General features: G+C 35.8%; 1 long non-coding RNA gene across 7 annotated transcripts in view; it reads right to left on the reverse strand.

Annotated features, from left to right (window-relative positions):
- The window catches only part of LOC121489726, a 541,311-nt gene that overhangs the window by 67,278 nt on the left and 453,299 nt on the right, over window positions 1–20,734 (reverse strand). For 5 of the 7 annotated variants that reach the window (XR_005987401.1, XR_005987405.1, XR_005987400.1 and 2 more), the window contains one exon: window positions 14,539–15,896. The exons of 1 other annotated variant lie outside the window; for it this stretch is intronic. This is a non-coding gene — a long non-coding RNA (uncharacterized LOC121489726). Of the gene's footprint in view, window positions 1–9,555; window positions 12,481–14,538; window positions 15,897–20,734 lie in introns of those variants that run through there. One more of the 7 variants, XR_005987403.1, reaches the window with a different exon arrangement.

The raw sequence follows: 20,734 nt of genomic DNA on the forward strand, positions 1-20,734 counted from the left end.
TGTCCCTGCTCCTGCTGTGTCTCTTGTTCACTTTCTCTCAAAAAATTTTTAAAAATTCTTTATAAAAAAAGGTACTGGTGGTTAATTCAATAGTTAAAAATAATAAAATCCATGTTCTGTAACTGACATTTTGAAAATATTGCATCCACTTAGGGAAATGGTACCAAAAAAAGAACAAAAATTAAACCAAAACAAACAAACAAACAAACAAAACCATCCCACTTCATCAATGAATAGAACTGTAATTGATACAGATATCAAAAAAGACAAAGTTCCCCCAAAATTGATTTGAAATAACACATTTTAAAGAATTTACCAAGACTGTGTGATAACATTGCACAAACTTAAACAATAAAATGCGATCATCTTACAAATTAAGGTCATAGAAAAGTTAAAATCCAAACTCTAGAACATGGACAAATCCATGTTAGGCATTTATTGTTACCCCAAAAAAGAAGGTATTCTTTACTATTTTGCTATTTTCCCCATAATATTTTTCATTTTGAATACTTACAAAAAGATAAAGTCACTGAGATGAAAACACAGAGGTGAGGCAAGAAGAAAAACAAGGAAGATTTGAAATTATTACAAAGTGGATTACAAATGAATTCACTAGAAATTACAGTTTAAAAAATCCACCTTTACTACCTTCCTCAACACACACACACACACACACACACATACACACACATAATTTTAAATTTTGAAATCCTGAGTACTCCTAAGTTTCTATTACAATATAAACTTCTAGGTAGGGAGATCAAGGAGGATGAGTATATTTGGATACATTAGCCGGAGATAGTTGAAGGTTTGAATTTTGAAATTAGATAGACTTCATTGAAATTCAGGCTCTGTGACATCCCTGACATGTAAACTTTCCAAACAATTTTCCAAGCCTTTTACCCCCAAATAGCCAGAGGAATGTTGGAAAATAAAACCAAAGCTGGGGGCATCACAATGCCTGACTTCAAGCTGTATGACAAAGCTATGATCATCAAGACATGGTACTGGCATGAAAACAGACACATAGATCAATGGAACAGAATAAAGAGCCCAAAAATGGACCCTCAATTCTATGATCAACTAATCTTTGACAAAGCAGGAAAGAATATCCAATGGAAAAAAAAGACAGTCTTTTCAACAAATAGTGTTGGGAAAATTGGACAGCCATATGCAGAATAATGAAACTGGACCGTTCTCATACTACATACAAAGATAAACTCAAAATGATTGAAAGATCTGAATGTGAGACAGGAATCCATCAAAATCCTAGAGGAGAACACAGGCAGCAACCTCTGTGACCTCAACCACAGCAACTTCTTGCAAGATACATCTATAAAGGCAAGGGAAGCAAAAGAAATAATTGAACTATTGGGACTTCATCAAGATAAAAAACTTCTGCATAACAAAGGAAACAATCAACAAAACTAAAAGGCAACCTACCAAATGGGAAAAGATATTTGCAAATAACATATCAAATAAAGGGCCAATATCCAAGATCTATGAATAACTTATCAAACTCAGAAACCAAACTATCCAGTCAAGAAATAAGCAGAAGACATGAGCAGACATTTCTCCAAAGAAGACCTGCACATGGCTTACAAGCACATGAAAAAAATGTTCCACATCACTTGTCCTCAGGGAAATACAAATCAAAACCACAATGAGATACCATTTTACATTGGTGAGAATGGCTAAAATTAATAAGACAAGAAACAATAAATGTTGGCGAGTATGTTGAGAAAGGAATGCAACCTGGTACAGCCACTCTGGAAAACAGTGTGGAGATTCCTCAAGAAGTTAAAAATAGAGCTACCCTATGACCCAGCAATTGCACTATAGGGTCTTTACCCCACAGATATTGATGTAGTGAAATTCCGGGACACCTGCACCCCAATGTTCATAGTAGCAATGTCCACAATAGCCAAACTGTGGAAGGAGCCACAATGTCCATCAACAGATGAATGGATAAAGAAGATATGATATATATATGCAATGCAATACTACTCAGTCATCAAAAAGGATGAATATCCCAGGTGGTTCAGTGGTTTAGCACCGCCTTCAGCCTGGGGCCTGATCCAGGAGACCCGGGATTGAGTCCCACGTCCCTGCATGGAGCCTGCTTCTCCCTCTGCCTGTGTCTCTGCCTCGCTCTCTCTCCTTTCTGTGTATTCTCATTAATAAATAAATAATTTTTTTTTTAAAGGATGAATACTTACCATTTACATCAATGTGGTTGGAACTGGAGGGTATTGTGCTGAGTAAAATAAGTTAATCGGAGAAAAACAATTATATGGTTTCACTCATATGTGGAATATAGGAAATAGTGAAAGAGATCATAAGGGAGATCATAATTGAGAGGCAAAAAAATAATGAGGAAGACAAACCATGAGAGACTCCTAACTATGGGAAACAAACAAAGGGTTGCAGAAGGGGAGGTGGGTGGGGGACAGGGTGGTGAAGGGCATTAAGGAGGGCACGTGATATGATGAACCCTGGGTATTATACTATATGTTGGCAAATTGAATTCAAATTAAAAAATTTTTCCAAGCCTTTTAAATATGGGAGTAGTAGCAATATTTATCCTTACAGTGTTATAAGGATTATGTGGGTTAATGAAAATGAGTTTAAAAAAGGTTTTGGCACATAGTAAGCGCTTATTTAGAGCACGGTTACTATTACTACTCTTTTATTTAACTTAATGTCAAATTACTGTTGTTTTAATGCAACTCAAAACATCATTTCGAAAGATAGGCATTTTTCAGATTGCCTAAATTGTGTACACACACACACTCACACACACAGACACGTACACACACAATTTGGGCCATCACATTAATTCTTTATTATATGTAAGAAGCATATGAATTCCAGTGAGTTACCATAAACTTTGCTCCCTCTGAGCATTTTTCTAGGGGAATTATTACCTTTTATGAGAAAAAGAGTCCCCACATGGCATATTACTCCAGATTCTGATTGAAAAACAATTGTTAAATTTGAGCATGTATATGTAGCTTGCGGTAGTGATTATGAGTGGAGAGGCAACTTCTGGTTTCATAAAAAAGTGCCCCATTATTTTGTTTCCATTTTTAAATTGTACCAGGAAAGTCAGGGGCCATTAAGGAAATGTATATGACATAAACTGTACTCTGTAAAAAATATAATATATTATTCACTGTTTAATATTTATTGAGACCATTTTATCAGTTCAAGGACTACTACACTCCATTTTCTGTTTCACTTTGTGCATTCTTCTTTTTCAGAGAAATCAGATGTAAGCTACCAGGAAACACTATTTTTACAGCTTGTTAGAGAGATTAGATGGAAATGATTTTTTGTGTTTCCCTACTTCCATATTTGACCTATAGAGTAATTCCTGATTAGAGACCAAGAGTCCACTGGAAACTCTCCTTGTGGGGAGCAAATTAGAGTGGAAAGAATGAGAAAATAGGAGCCCAAATAAGGCTCATATTTGTTTTCCATTTTTAGCCAATAGCCAATTGAGTGAGCATACCTAGCTTATTTCTTTGTCTTCATTCCATCTCCTGTTAAATTAGGGGGTCTGAGTTATTTTGAGTACAATCTATAATATTAAGAAATTAAAATGGTATGTATTTAGAAACTCTAAAACAAAAAAGTTTATGATACCAAAATCAGTAACCGAGCTAGCTCATTCTCCATCAATTTGTCATGGGTTATGGGATGCCTGGGTGGCTCAGTAGTTGAGCGCCTGCCTTCAGCCCAGGGCATGATCCTGGAGTCCTGGGATCAAGCCCCACATTAGGCTCCCTGCATGGAGCCTGCTTCTCCCTCTGCCTGTGTCTCTGCCTCTCTCTGTGTATATCTTTCATGAATAAGTAAATATTTTTAAAATGTGTCATGAGTTAAACCAAATGTTTTTTATCCAGATTTTGGAATAATTAACAATTTTCAACTAATATTGACTACAATTTTCATGGCTTTTCAGAACAGCACCAGAATGTAGTTAATAGTGAATGATATGATATGATATGATAAAATAATTATATATCTTCCCCCTTTCATTGAGCAAACACAACTCAAGACCTTTAAGATGTGGCTAAAGGATCTGTTGACAACTGAGTCTAAGTTTGGAAATAAGAATCACATGCATTACCTTTAGCACAGATACACAGAACAGCAGTCTTATGCTTTAACTCTCAGCCCTTTATCTTTGCCTATAACTTTTCTCATAAGTCTTGTAAACACATGTAAGCTTTATTTATTTATTTGGATCACTTTAAAAATGTAGGCTCTTCTGGAACAAATACTTAATCTTTAAGTAGTTATTTAAAATTGAGTACGAATGATTTTTGAATTTTTGATTTTTCCAGAGTGGGGGGAAAACAGAACTAAACCTTGTCTAGTTCTCTCGATTTTACCATGAGCCAAATCTGATAAGAAAAAATGTAAAACTTAAAGGCATTCTATGCATTAATTGTTGCTGAGAATTCAAGAAAGAAACAATTAAATCAAGAAGTCAGATTAAGTTGCATACTTTATACAATTTTTATTTGTCAATTATACATCAATAAAGCTGAATAAAAGGAAAGAAGGTTGAACAAATCATCATCTTCTCATAAAATGACCAAAATTTTTTTTCAAAAAAGAAAAAAATCAAGAAATATGAAAGAACACAAGAAAGTCTACAGAATTCCTAAAGAAAGAAAGTATATTAAGCCAGTGGAAGCAGGGAGATAATAGGCAGAAAGAAATTACTAGTAATGATAATCAGGAAGAAAAATACTATGATGTGGGAGTGGTTTGCGAGAAGCTCAGAGCTAACACAACACAGATAAAAACTATCCTGAGGTAGTTATTAGGAGTAAGTAATATGGTCACCAACAAAAGTGTCTGGGCCCTATTGCTCCCTATACCTTCTTCCCCTTTCCTGAGCAATGATCATGAAGACCATTGCTTGTCTTTTCTCAGAGCACAGGCCTCTGAGAAAGCAGGAAATGAGTCTCCCTCAGCAAGAAAATGAGAATGGCCAATTAGCTACATCAGGGAGCTAGCACACCTCAATTAGCCCTCACACAATATTTTGACACTTTACCTGCAGTCACCTATGTCCTAGTGCTATAAACTGAATGACCTAATGGCTAGGATTAAAAATATAATAATAAAAAAAGATGGCTAATCATCAAAATTCCATAAGCATTTGACCAAAAACTGTGCCAGAAACAAGACTCACTGAATTCAAAAAAACATATCAAACTCAATGATCCATATGACCCATATCAATATAATTAGCATAACTAATAATGATAAGGATATTAGAGGATATTGCATATACATGGAAAGGAAGAATCTGAGGATATCAGAAATTTTAAAAAAAATGTTTCTCAAAACAATAGGTGGCCTAAAAAGTAAAATGTACTCAATTGAAATGATTATGTTAGTTGAATATTAACAAAAACATTCTTCTATTAAACTATTTAAAAGACCTGAGTATAGAATGTGTCAGAGTATTAGAAACATGAAGTAAATTCCGAAAAAATTAGAAATTGTCAAGGGGTAGTGTGAGTAGAAAGTGTAAATAATTGGAGAAATGATAAAAGACAGTTTTTAAGAAATACAGGCAATTTGAGTTTCCAGGTTAATAGGTACAAATAAATACCCTAAATGTATGATATAACGTAGCACAGATCTACACATCCTATCAGGAGAATGTTTGGAAGATTACACAAGAACCTATCAATGATAGTACCTCCGGGAAAATTAATAGAATTAGAAGGAAATAGGAGGAAGGAAGAGTTTCTCCTGATTACTTTGCATGTATTGCTTGAAGCTTTTATAATTAAAATACCTACATGTAGTGCTTGGGTTTAATCAGAAACATAATTTAAGGAAATGAATTAATACTACTTATAGTTGATTAATAACACTTTATTTTTTTTATTTTATTTTTTTTTAATTTTTTTATTTATTTATGATAGTCACAGAGAGAGAGAGAGAGGCAGAGACACAGGCGGAGGGAGAAGCAGGCTCCATGCACCGGGAGCCTGATGTGGGATTCGATCCCGGGTCTCCAGGATCGCGCCCTGGGCCAAAGGCAGGCGCCAAACCGCTGTGCCACCCAGGGATCCCGATTAATAACACTTTAAATGCCAAAACAGAAACTTTAAAATAATTATACTTTAAGTTAATGGTATTTATATTAAATAAAATAATTTAATAATTTAAGAAACAGAATAAAATAATATGAAATCGCCAACAATTTATTATTAAAAAAAGACAATTTAATATGTAAATTCATTGTCAACTATATGAAGTCCTACAACTAGAAGAACTTTCAAAATTAGAGGAAGTCTGAGAACTTCTTGCTAACAGTAAATGCTTATAACGCTAAGCCAAAATTGGACTTCCAGAAACTCACAAGAACAGGAAATGCAAAAACCATTGTCTTTCAAAGATACATTGGAAATATTCAAATGAGGTGAATGTTAGCATTTTAGTTAAAGGGGTACTACCAGATGATATTAATTTTTCCAGGATAATTACCTAATTGCTTCAAAATCCTCTTCTTTTATATAATAACAAAAAATAGAAATTCTTAGATGACTTTGCTTTACTAGTGGTAAGCAGTCAAAGTAAACACTATTGAACTCTCCAACTATTATACCTGTGTCCTGTAAAGCCAGATGAATGATGAAACCAAAGTATTTAGGTCTGACACCTAGTGGAGCAACACATCTAGAATATAGACTCAATCTTTTACCATTCAGGGTGGTGGCCTACAAGAGAAGTGGAAGGAGAAGTAGAAAGGAAAGGCAAGGACAAATGGACAAGGAAGGAAGGAAAGCTAACCAAAAGCAACTGAGAGCAATGGATTCAGTGTAACTGAGTAACAGAAAAACTGAAGGAGGCTTAGGGAAGAGTAGGAGGTTACCATCCATACCCAAGAGAAGGCTTAAATTTGCACTTTTGACTACTAATCACTGTTTAATCTCTGCACATATATGTAAGAAGACTAATCAATTTTTATTAGAAAACAAAGCAGAAAGTCCAACAGCTCTTGAAAAGAAAAAGGCTATTTAATCACTAGGTAATTTGATAATTTCTTTAATTCCAATGTAAAGAGACAAATTCTAAATCATTCCTTCACATTCATTAAAAGTCTTCAGATTTCTTATGGAAACCATACTTTAGTTATTTAAGAAAAAAAACACAACATATATTTGAAAAAAAAAGGTAGATGAACTTTGTACTCAAATTGAATTGAAATAGTACATAAAAGGCCTATTTTGTATAGAATTAGACTTATTTTGCATAAAATTATGTTGAAGGCCTAATTAGCAGTTCTGAGGGAAATGATAATATGCATTCATTAAATTTTAATGATTTGGATAGTATCCATAGAGACTGACAGAGACAACTAATAAAGCAGTATCTCTCCCAGCCATATGTAGAATATGTGGTAATATCATTTCATGTATTAAACAATCCTCAAATCACTTTACATATATTAACTTATTTATTCCCCACAACAACCTCGTGAAGCAATCACTATGATTATCCTCATTTCCAAGTAAAAATAATTGAGGCACATAGAACCTAGTTAAAATTGGTGTCTAAAAAAAAAAAAATGGTGTCTAAAAAGCAATACCATGCTTTTTGATATTACACAGCTATATCTTCTGTACAGTGAAGATGTAGTGTCTGGATTCTAATTATAAACTGAACTATTAACTATGGCATATTTTGCCTCATGCATCATAAAAACATATAAAACATATAACCCTATTTACATGTACTGTTCACACTATAAGCCACCAAGGAGAATGTTTACTGAGGTAGAAAGGGCTAATACTCTGAGAAGGACAGATGAACAAAGTGTGCCTTTCTCTGAACCAAGTAGACCGAGGACGGATGCCTCTGATACAAACAAATTATTAGTAAGACAAATGTTGAGTGCAACAAGATTAGGCTGAAATTAGGATCAAAACTTTGACGTGTTGAACAGAAGATTTGAGTTGACATTTAAAAAAAATGTATCCTAAATTCAAATAGCTGCAAAAGATATAATTTCCAGCATACTTTAATTCTGAAAATTTTAAGTACATGATTAACTTACTCATTTAAATATATCCAGTAAAATTTAAATACCATATAAAATTTATAATTCTAAAAAGGTTTTTGGTAACAGCTAGAAATTGTGCATTGCTCTTTTCTCTTTAAATCCATTTTCATTCTCACAGAATATTATTTTTATGTAATGTACTTATGCTTAAAAACTTTTTATTGATCACTTAATATTTTTTCAGATGATGCTCTAAATATAAATCAAAATGTATTATTCTTATTTTATGTTACCTTAATTCTCCAAGTGTTTAAAATTTTGTCAGTTGAATTTTCATAACAATTATTATTAGAACTCAAGTTTAAAAAACATAAATATATTTTTAAATGTGTAAGTAATTAATAAGTCTAAAGTCAATTTTCATTGGAAATACATCTCTTAATAAAATGGATGGAGCTGATTTACCTATTTAGTTTTTGACTGGGACATATCACCATGGTTATTACTGCTACAATGAGATGAAATTAAACATCAATTTCATTCCCACATTTTATTTTAATAGATGCAATCTCTGAAAACCTTACTCGCATAAATAAGTATATGAAAATAGAGAGTTTGGTCATAGCCATGTCAATTTTTTTTAAATCCTTCTGAATTATCTATTACAAATTTCATAGTCAGGGCACCTAGGTGGCTCAGTTGGTTGAGTGTCCAACTCTTAGTTTTGGCTCAAGTCATGATCTCGTGGGTCATGAGATTCAGCCCACACTGGCTCTATGCTCAGCAGGGAGTCTGCTTAAAGCTTCTCTCCCTCCCACCTTCCTTCCACTCACATTTTTCTTTTCTTTCTTTTTCTCTCTCTAAAATAATAAATAAATCTTTCAAAGAAATTTCATAGCCATTTATCATTCAAACCAATCATTGTTAATAATCTGATGGGTTCCCCTTTAGAGCAGAGTAGAAGGTATCTGGCTTGCACAAGTACTTTCACCAAGTTAGCTGAGCCACACACTCTCTCAACCCTGATGACATTTCAGACCCTTCCTTAATGGCTGCCCCAGTGCTTTTAATCCTTGGATGCCACACATGGAAAGACACAGATGGAGAGAAATGTGCTTCCTCTTTTATAGAAGGGGAGGCAGGAAAGACAAGGAAAACCTCTTTTATCTCAGACATGTTCACAGAAAGATCAATTTTAGGAACAACAAACACAATTAGAATCTGGAAATTATTTTTCCCAACAGCACCCAAGAAGTCTTTGTTCACTTTCAGGATAGACGTTCTCCAGTTTAGAGACCACTGATCTAACATGCAAAGGTTCATTCAGATAGAAGTGTACTGATGATGTTCATGTGTAATGTGTATATGTCTGTGGGTTTGCAAGGCATCTCGCCAATCAGCTCAGTGTCCTCATTTGCAAAAAAAAAAAAAAAAAAAAAAAACAGAAATAGCTGTCTACAGAGCTCTGATGAGAAGTAGAGATAATGTATGTCAAGAGCCTAGCATCCTGCTGGATAGAAGCCAGACATTCAATAAATGGTAATTTTATCAATTTTCCTATGGCATTTTGTACCTACAGTTCTTGCTACCTGGAATCCTCTTCTGGATCGTCTCAGGCTTGGCCCCTTATTGTCACTCAGTTCTGAACTTAAATTATCTTCCTGAGGCCTTCCTGAAAACTTAATCTGAAATGGCCTCCAATCCCTTGCTACCTCATTACCCTGTTTTCTTTCCATCACAGCTGTTAATGCGACCCCATATTGTCTTAGGTTTTGTCTTTTTTGTTAGCTTACTGTTTGTTTTCACCTACTGATTTAAGCTCTGTGAACACAGGATATTATCTATACCTCCAGTGCCTTGAGCAGTGTCTGACACAAACTATGTTTGCTGTGAATGATTATTTACTGAATTAATGAGTGAATCTATTAGTTTACTAGGAATGCCATAACAAGGTACCACAGACTCAGTGGCTTAGACAACAGAAATTTATTTTCTCACACTTCTGGAATTTAAAAGTCCAAGATCAAGTGTGTCAACAGGGTTGATTTCTTCTGAGGGCTCAGCCGTGGAATTGAAGATAGCTGCCTTCCCTGTGTGTCCTCACATGGTTGTAGTTGTCCCTTGGTGTCACAATGCTTTTGTCCTAATGTTCTTTCCTTCTAAGGATCAGTTCCCCTCCCACGTGACCTTTAATTACCTCTTTGAAAGTCCTCTCTCCAAACATAGTCACAATCTGAATATGGGGGTGGGAGGTAGGGGTTAAGACTTCAACAGGGCTAGGTGTACCCCTCTACTGAATCTGGAGTAGGGAGTACACATACCCCATAACAGGGAGTGATTAGTCTGAGTTTCAGATTCCAATATAAAGTAGCCAAAACATTAGCCCTGATAAGTAAATTCCGGAACCTCTACTCACCAAGTGAAAAGTGGTATCTGGCAAAAACCTAACAAGGAAAGTACAGCCTCCAAAGTGCAGGTTAAGAGCAAAGTGTATTATGTGCATATCAAGTTCTGTGTACAAATGATTATAACAACTTTATTCATAATAGCTAAAAACTGAACACAACCAAAATGTCCATCTACTGGTGGATGGATTAATACACTGTAATCTATCTATTCAATGGAATACCACTCCTCAATAAAAAGGAACCACTGGTATATGAAATAACATGGATGAACCTAGAAAGCAAGATGCAAAATGATACGAACCCAGAAAGACTCTATACTATAGAGATCCATATATATAACATTCTAGAAAATGCAAAAGTTTAGAGATGAAAAGGACATCAGATTTGTCAGGGGCTGAGGTGTGGAAAAAAGATTAATTTCAAAGGGGTACAGATGAACTCTCTGGGGTAATGAAAAAGTTCTATGTCTTGATTGTGCTTGCGGTTCTATGAAGATCTGTATTTATCAAAGCCCGTCAACTATATGCTTAAGAGGATTTTTTACTGTATATAAACTTTATCTTAATGCAGCTAATTTCTCAAAAGTCAGACCATATTGAGAGTACTTGAAAATCTTGTTTCATCCCATAGCCTGCCATAGGATTTTTTGAAGATCTCTTTTTCACATGTATTTCAGAAAGAAAATATGTGCAAAAACAAATACACACGTTTATTGTAAAACTAGGAAATAGAAATGTAGGTTTCATTCTTAAAAGTTCTAGAGAGTGCTACAGGAGCAAAGAGTAGCATCAGTCTGAACCTGGGATTCTCCTTGACAGCCGCTGAGATAACGCCTCATGCGTTTCCTCTTGTTTGAATCCCCAAATCCCAAAGCCTACCCTGAGCAGTCAGTGAGGATGCTGGAAGGATCCCTCTAAGCCATCATTACTCATCCCCATTCACTGGCACAGACTTAAAGATTTTATACACTTTTCTACACCATATCATTTTAAAATTTCCTATGAAACCACTTCTCCCAAACAATAAAACATGCTAATGCTAGAGACAAAATGCCACTCAATAGAAATTAAAGCAATTTGAAGGTGTAGAATACTTACACCCCAATGGGACAGGGAAGAATTTGAGGGGAAAAAGGTTTTATCCTATAGAGGACACATGAAGAGGATAGTTGCATTTAATTCAAATGTTCTACAAAAGTTAACACTTTCAGCCTCAAAGAAGGGCTCCCAGTTTCCCGGCAAGTGACAGAAATGCTTTATCCTGAATCTTCTGCAGGATCTAAGACTTCTGGATGTTGAGCCCATCGGGAGCTAGAGTTCTTTTGAAAGGAGGCACAGTGGGAAAGGGCTCTGAGATTTCCACACCCCCACCGCAAACACACACGCAACCCTAATACCCCAAAGTTTCAGGTTCTGATTAATTAAAGATACCAGGTTTTCATAATCACTGACTGCTCTTTCTTTGGGGGCTGATTTGGTTTAATGATTCCTGACATTTCATCCAGCACACTCTGAGCTTTTTCACAGCAATAAAAAATAACAGCCTCTCTGCCTGACAGCAAGGAAGGTTTACTCAGCGCTGTCAAATAGATGAACAGTTATGGCTCTCCTCTGTACTAACTCACGGCACAATAGGTGGAACATCAAGAATAATTATATCAAATGGCCATGGAAACTGATTCACAGGATGTGCAGGTGAACGCCCGTTTCAAACTTGACACTCTCTTGTGTCTTATGCTGCTTCAAGCAGCAAAGGGGTTCTCGAAACTTCCTTCTGCCCCTCATTTGAGTGTGGAGAGCTGCCAGGAAATTTTCTTCTCAAAAGCCATGATCTAAGGGACCATCCCCACCCTGGGCTTTGAGGACCTTCCCCAGGAAGGGGCCCCTTCAGTGCCTTCATAGAGACAGCTATTAGGATAAGAACACTGCAGTGCGTGGAAGAGGCACCTGGTGATGTTTGGGGCCAGCATGGAGTCATTGAGATCAGCAGAAAGAAATGTGGGTAATGGCACAAGCAGCTACCCAGGGGAGTCTGAAGGGAACAAAAAAAAAGGATTAATGATCTCTGAGACTTGTTCTTTTTCCACTCTTTTCCTGAAATGCCAAACTATGGAGCCAGTTATCCATCAAGAGAGTGAAATATATCAGTGGATGGATTCGGTTTGCTACAATGACAGCCAGCTCCACTTTTGAATACTCTTTGAAAACAATTTTTACTGTGCAATGCCGGAGAAAGCCAACAAATAATAAACCTGTCGCAGTACTCACCAAGTGCTCGTAAATACAAAAGTCTGCCATGCAGCTGCAAAGGGAAGCCATTCCCAGGCTTGAAAAATGGTCAGTGCTCAATCATTGCATCCGATGTCAGTTCTCATTTAGGGCTGCAATTTGGGGTGACTCTTATCTTCAGCACCCTTGGGGTGGAAGCCCCCTGCTCCCGCTGGTCAGGAGTTTAGAGCGGAGGTACAGCTATCAGAAGGAGGCCTAATAGTCTCTGGAGCTCTATTTATTTGTCCAACTGTGCTACAGTTACACAACAATAAGTTCATCTTTTTGCTTAATTCAAAAAAAAAACCCATACTGAATTGTGCTTATCGTGCATTTTTGCTGACAAAATTTCAGAGGCAATAAAAACCCAGTTAGTGAAAACTGTAGGCCATTAGGCTCTGCGTAGCACCCCTAGCACTGTGGCACCCCAGGTGGCCTGCTAGTGCTTCCTCCTTTGTCCTCCCAAAACAGTTCTTTTTATGCATCATCCCTGGAACACTTTGTCTCTATCTGTCTAATTCTTGCCTGCCTTCTCTGCTCCTCTCTAAAGTGATCAAACAAGCTGTTGACAAATAAAAACAAGAAAAAAAGTCCTCACATAAACCCTGCTATGCGAGAAATGAGACCTCTGTTGGAAGGCAGGGTGCTGAGTGGACACTTTTCAACCACAGCTTGCTGCTTTAGTGGGATTCAGTTGAGACAAACTATGACCAGATTCTTCAAAAGAAAGCCAGGAAGCTGCCTGCCATGTCCTTTGGAGGGTTCGCTGTGGACAGGCACAAGCTGCTGCAACTAAGGAAGTACTGTGTCTAATCAAGGTAAAGTTTCTAGGTGTTTGCAAAGTGCCCGTATTCTGAGAGAACCCAGGTCCACACATTTTCGTGTTAAAACTAATAAGTCACTGGGTTTAGAAGCAACAGCTACAAGCATACATCCCTCAGAAAAGGGTTATTCAGTAGGAGGAGGTGGCTTGTCAAGTGAGTTTTCCTTTTTTATATTAAACTTTCCTGTATCTGAACTACCTGGGACAGAGGTACATGCAGTCCCTGCTGGTTCCTCCTTCTGTGAAATTAATACGCGTCATCTCCAGTGCTCCCAGATATCATCACCTTCCAAAGCCTCATTTAGGGTTACTTTTAGAAGACCTCCCCACTCTCCTGAGCCCCTCTGGATATTGTGGCGAGTTTTGGTACAAAGGTGAAGATTCATTATTATGATTAAACAGCTGTATACAAAATAGCTATCTAGAGTTGAGAATTGACAAATCACTCCCAGGGAAGACGAGAAAGTATTCACGATTTCCCATCTAGTAACATAACAACAGAATTCCCAAACCTAGAGGGATTTCCCATGGCAAAACAGGGAACTCCAATGATTGCTTGTCCTAATACACACAGTTGGACCATTTTCGGTGAATGGTTTAGCAAATGAATACTGAGTTCCAGCCAATGAAAAACAGCAAAAAAAATGTACTACTCTAAAAATAGTTGCTTTACCCAGACCTTCCCTGGAAATACCAGTTTACACGTTCACTACTAGGATATTTTATTAGAAAATATGTAAAATAGATGGGGTGCCTGGATGGCATCATTGGTTGAGCATCTGACTCTTGGTTTTGGCTCAGGTCGTGATCTTGGGGTCATGGGATCGAGCCCCGCATCAGGCTCTGCACACTCACAGCACAGAGTCTCCTTGAGATTCTCTCTCCCTCTCCCTCTGCCCCTACTCTCCATTCTCTCTCTCTCCCTCAAATAGATATATGTAAAATATATTTTAAAAATATATGTAAAATAGAGCTATATATTATACTCAAACTGTTCATTTTTCCCAATCACTACAACCAAAATAACTTAATCAACGAATATTTATTGACAGATTATGTCCATTGCTGAAGGCAAAAGATAGTTAAAATCATGCTTGAATTTTCTCACATCTAATTAATTTAAAACCCTGCCAATCCTACCTTCAAAAATAGACTCCATCTTTCAGTAGGAGGAGTACCACAGAATTTGTAGCCAACTTCATTGCACTGCAATGCCCCTGCTTACTTGCACACTCACTTCCTTAGGTCTTTGAGGTCAAATGTCACCTCTTCAGAGAGGCCAGTTCTGTACCCAAGTCACTTTCTATTTGCTTAATACCATCTTTTCTTACAATTATACATTATGTATATTTACTTGCTCATTCGCTAGTTTCCTCTTTCCCTTCTACTAGATAGATGTGTGTTCAATGTTCACTCTTCTCTCATCATTTTCTGGAGTAAGTCCAGACACAGAGTGGGCATTAACTATTATTTTCTGAATGAATGAATGAATGAATGAATGAATGAATGAACCAACCAATGAACAAGTGCTCACAGAGTAATCCACAAAAACAGCAGTAATTATCAAAATTCACTAAAATCTAGGTATCCTCTCAATAAACTCAGGAATTTCTTGACATTCACAAGTAAGATATACATGTTCATGTATATGTTTTGGAAGAGTTAAACTAATATGGATGATATAATGGGTAATATATGGATGTGTAATAAAAAGAGTGGTGTTTGCATTCAGGATTAATTTTTTCCAGTGTCTAACTTAGACCTTAAATCACTCTTGCTCAGAGAGAAATTATCCAAACAACTATTATAACCCTGGAAATACTGTGGCTACCTCTCAAGTGGGTTGGAAGTGTCATGGTAGGCCTACCTTGCCTCTTCAAAAAAGAAAGATTATGGGATAGCGAGTATGGTTAGAAGAGTGAATGTTAATCTAAGTAAAGGTTAACCCTATAATAAACAGAATCAAAATTAAATGAGTCAAATAACAGAGAAGTTGCTTTTTTAAAGATTTTATTTATTTATTTGAAAGACAGAGAGAGAGAACACAGTGGGGAGAAGCAGAGAGAGAGAGAAGCAGGCTCCTTACTGAGCAGAACACCCGATGTGGGGCTCAATCCCAGGACCCCAGGATCATTACCTGAGCTGAAGGCAGACACTTAACCAACTGAGCCACCCAGGCACCCCAAGTTGCTTCTTTCTTATGTAACAATCTGAAAGTTGGCAGATAGTCCAACCCCATCAGATGTACTTTTCTATGATGTCATTGAGGCTATATCACTGCTTTGCTAGTCTTGAGTGGATGCTCCTCACCTGCACATTCAAACTTGGGTCACCATCATACTTCCGCATTCTTGTCCCTGCAAGGGGAGAAAGGATGTGTGGAGGGTAAGCATTTTCACATACCTCTTTGGAATTTGCGCCTGTCACTTGCACTAACACAACTGCTGCCAATGTTTACACATACAGCTCAAAATGTACTCTCTGGCTGAGCAACCATGAGCCCCACAGGATAGAGATGATATAAAATGGGGGGAATAAAGACAGAATAAATGGCAGTCCTTGGCATGGTTGTCTAGTTCTCCCTACTTCCAAATCAACAGATTAGCTCTACTTAATCTAGATAAGATGGGGTTCTTCAGATGTGAAGAATTTAATAATGGTCAAATTGTCGTTTTGGAACAGAAAAATCAATAGGAGTGAAATTACATTGGAAAACAGTACTATTTTTCCCTTTCATAATTTGCAAGGTAACACACAAGTCACATATACTCACACACTCACAATGAGTACAAAGGCAGTGTGACCCTTATGTGCTCAGGAGTCTAGTGATAACAAAAGAGCTAATCAGGACAAAAGCAATCACACATTTTTAGACCTGTAATACGAAAAAAAAAAAAAAGCCAACAGGAAACTAGAGATGACCAGTTTCTCTCATCAGAAAATGGTCTTGTTTTGCACTTCCAATGAGGAACTTCATAGTATGATTACACTGAGTGATTATATATAATGGCCACATTTTAATGTTCTTGAATTGGGCACCAAGAATAAAAAACTAAAACATTTTCCATTTAAGAAGACATGGATGATTGTGGAGTAACATTACTATCACCCACAAAATTTCATCTTTACAAAAGAATCTAAGGATAGAGTATATATATATATATATGTATATATATATATATATATATATATATATCCAACAGAATTTTCTGGGGAAAACAAAAATGAAAGAAGCAAAGAGGATGACAAGTACAGAGATACAAATACAAAACCAATAACTGAAGCTGTAAAGTGAGTCTTCCAGGTACACCTTTGTATTTGCTTAACTAGTTTACGTGTTCATTTTGTTTTTTCAATGATAATATAACTCCACATAAAAGAAAAACATTTGTGCACTTAAAGCCAAAAGGACTATTTATTAACTGTCATTAGATTTGTTCTAAAAGAAACTACTTTAAAAAAATAATCAAGACACCATGTAATATTCTATTTCCTAACCTGGGAATTATTGAGAAAACAGAAGGAAAGAAAATGTTGCAAAGGAGGACAAGAGTTAAATGAATTTACATATTGTAACCGATAAATTTATATTCCCACTATTTGTTAAATGATTGGGATTCAATTCTTTTAGGAATATATTTTTTCTGCAGTTGTATATTGATAGTCTATGTAAGAAGGAATTAGTGATGAAAAATTATCAAATTGTTAAAACTGATTAGAAAAAAAATTGCTTAACAATATTGCCTAAGGTTTTTCTGCATTTCAAGTATGATTTTTGGGGGGAATATTGTAAATTAGTGAACATGTGGGGTTTTTTTCAATAGTAAACTGACCACATGTAAAAATTGACCCAAAGTAAAATTAGGTTAGATTCAAAAGATTAGACAAAGTTAAATTATCTAAACTTGGAATAGGGATCAGTACATTTTTCTGTAAAATGTTTCTGTATGGCCCAGAGATAAGAATGGTTTTTGCATTTTTTAATGACTGGAAAATTTTTTTTTAAAGGAATAGAATTCTGTAACAAGTGAGGAATATATAAAGTTCAAATTTGTGTCTATAAATAAAGTTTTATTGGAAAATGGACATTTATGTATTGTCTGTGGCTGCTTTAGTACTATAGTAGCAGAGCTTCTTAGTTATAACAGATATTACCTGCAGAGAAATATTCATAGAAAGTTTGCTGACTCCTGATATAGACTGTAGATAACCCTTTCTCTTTCTTCTATATCAACCTGTTTTCTAACTAGGTGTTTACCCATTGCTCTTACTTATACTCAGGTCACTTCCATTTGGATTTAAAAAAAAAAAAAAAAAAAAAGGTTAACCAAAGGATTCTCACTCCATCATTTGTTTCCTTGCAAACATGAGTTTGACTGTCTCTTCACAGCCAAATTGGCCTGGTCTCAATGTTCATCTGTATTTCCTTTCCACTCACTCATCAACCCATACCACATTAGCTTCAGACACAATTATTTTAACAAATACACTTTTGATAATTTCACCACAGAATATGCATATACTAGTTACCATCTTACTTGTCCTTTCAGAAAGATTTCATAGTAATGACCATTCTTTTATTCTGAAGCAAGTTCTTTCCTCCTTTCTGTGTACAAAAATGTCCCCGCTTTCCCTTCAACTTATTTAGTCAAAAATTTTCTGTCCCCTGTTAAGATCCATTCTCCTCTTAGGACACCTGGATGGCTCAATGGTTGAGCATCTGCCTTTGGCTTAGGTCCTGATCCCAGGGTTCTAGAATGGAGTCCTGGTTCAGGGTCCTGACAGGGACCCTACCTCTCCCTCTGCCTCTTCCTTTCTCTGTCTCTCATGAATACATTTAAAAAATAAAAAATAAAAATAAAAAAGATCCATTCTCCCCTACCAGAACATAAGTAGTGTCATTTCTCAGGTCTTTGGGTCTTCTCATTTCAATAATTTGATACATTTACAGTTTCAATTCCTACCTATAAGCAAATAACTCACAAATTTATATCTACAATTTAGACATCACTTTTCTACTCCAAACTCATTAATTCAATTTGATATAACCACTTTGATATCTCCAGTGAATTTTAAAACATTCAGAACTAAATCATGACCTTTCTGCATGCACCTGTTCCTCTTCCATCCACTCTCTAATTGCAGATATTGGCACCACTGTTCATATAGTGCCTGAAGACCAGAAACTTTAGTGCTTCACGTCATTCTCCCTAGCTTCCCATATTCTGTCCATCAATAGATCTTGAATCCTTCTAGAATCCATCTAGTTCTCTCCGTTTCTGCTACTCCCCAAGCTCAAACCCACATAACCTTTCATCTAATCTGCCCCAATGGCCACCTAGCTGCTGTCACAGACTCCACTCTGGAGTGAAGTGGCTCCCTTCAACCCCAGTCCATTCTCAACACTGTGGTAGACATGATCTCTGATTTGGTGACAAAAATTTCCAAAAAAAGAAATAAAACAAAAATGGGATACTGACAAAATAAAAATCAAGTTGGCATCTGCAAAAAGCAATGAGGAAAATACATTTCCAATCTAACAAACTACATGTAGTCAAAATACTATTATAGATCATGGCGTGAAAGATTTTTGGATATTCAAAACTTGTGATATTTATCTTCCAAACATTTTTGGTGGAAAAAAATTACTTAATGCTTTATTATAATCATATAGAAAGAGTATTCAAGAGAGAAGGGTATATGGAATATCAGAAAGAGTGGACCCAACTTGGTTGTGCAATACATCCAAGCAGTCTATATATAAAGAGAGACAGAGGATTCTTGGAAGGATAACTTCAAAAGGACTGTGGGTTTGTTTTAATCAACTGTATGATGAAACAAGATGATGTTAGTGAAAATGTAAAGATGTATTATTCTTTTGCACAAGATAAAAGAAAATATACAATGAAAACCTCCAAGGAGAGCAATAATAAAATAGTACTGAAAAGACATGGTCCTCATGTAAAGAAATGTAATATGATTTTCAGAAAACACCTAAGTGTTAACAAAAAAAAAAAAAAAGGAACTTATTTCATTTTGGAATTCAGGATATTCATCATTGCGTTGCCTGGTTTCTTTCTCCACATATCTACATGTAGTAACTGGTATATATGAATAATGTTTGGAAATGCACATTTTTATATTTACTGGTTGTCAGTTTTTAGATCAATCGGCACACAAAGGAGAGAAGGCAATATAATGCCATTTTTGTAAATTTTTATGATTTTAAAATAATTATTGAAAATTTGTGAAATTAAGGAGGTGGACAGTAGAGGAAGGACATTGAGGCATGCAAAACCCTGAATTTATAAACTGGGCAATCAAGGTATACTGCTTAAAGCTGCTGGAGAAGGAAATAAAATTTATATTAATATTATAAAACTATTGATGGAGGGAAATGACTGCAATTCTATCAAATATTGACAGTAGGAGGAGGAGATAAGGAAGGGAGGCGAAGTTACAGTAATTGAAGCATAGCCTGTCACCTGTTATCATTGTGATTTCCTATTACCTATAGGTCACAGTTGATATAACAACAAATTAAGGTGGAAATACATTGTTTGGGATATAAATGTGACCACTGGGAGAAGAGAAAATAGGTAAGGTCTGTGGAAAGGGACAGGAGCTCAGCAGAGGAACTTTGCTCTTTTTTGTATTCTGAACTCCTTGAATTATTTACTTACTAAGTGCGTTGTGTGTGTGCATAATAAATGAAAAACAATAATTAAAAAAAGTAAATTGGAATTTGACTCCATTCAAATATTAAAATTTAGAAGAAACAAAACTAACAGTCCTGAGTAGTAGTAACAGAAGCCCCAAGAAAATAAGAAAACTAAAAGCAATTTAAAGATATTTATATTCTTGGATGTAAAACATTTTGATCTTACTGCCAAAAGAATATGATGTTTAATATATCTCTCATAACAAATAATAAGAAAAAGCTATTAAGCTCAAAAGTCTCTCACACACACTGGAGTTAGAAACACACAGAATCACAAAGATGTTTGTTATTTCATATCAATCAACAATGACATAAATAACAGTAAAACTGTCCTTAGCATACTTCTAACTGAAATAATGTGAGGTAAGAAACCTGGACTATTATATATTCTTTACTTATCATGTACAGAGTTCAACATGAAAGTCCTCTCCCTGTCTGTAAAACACAGCTTGGCTGTACATTGTATATTGTAAT

The sequence above is a fragment of the Vulpes lagopus genome, chromosome 4 (genome assembly GCF_018345385.1).
Source record: "Vulpes lagopus strain Blue_001 chromosome 4, ASM1834538v1, whole genome shotgun sequence".
In the NCBI taxonomy this organism is placed as follows: domain Eukaryota; kingdom Metazoa; phylum Chordata; class Mammalia; order Carnivora; family Canidae; genus Vulpes; species Vulpes lagopus.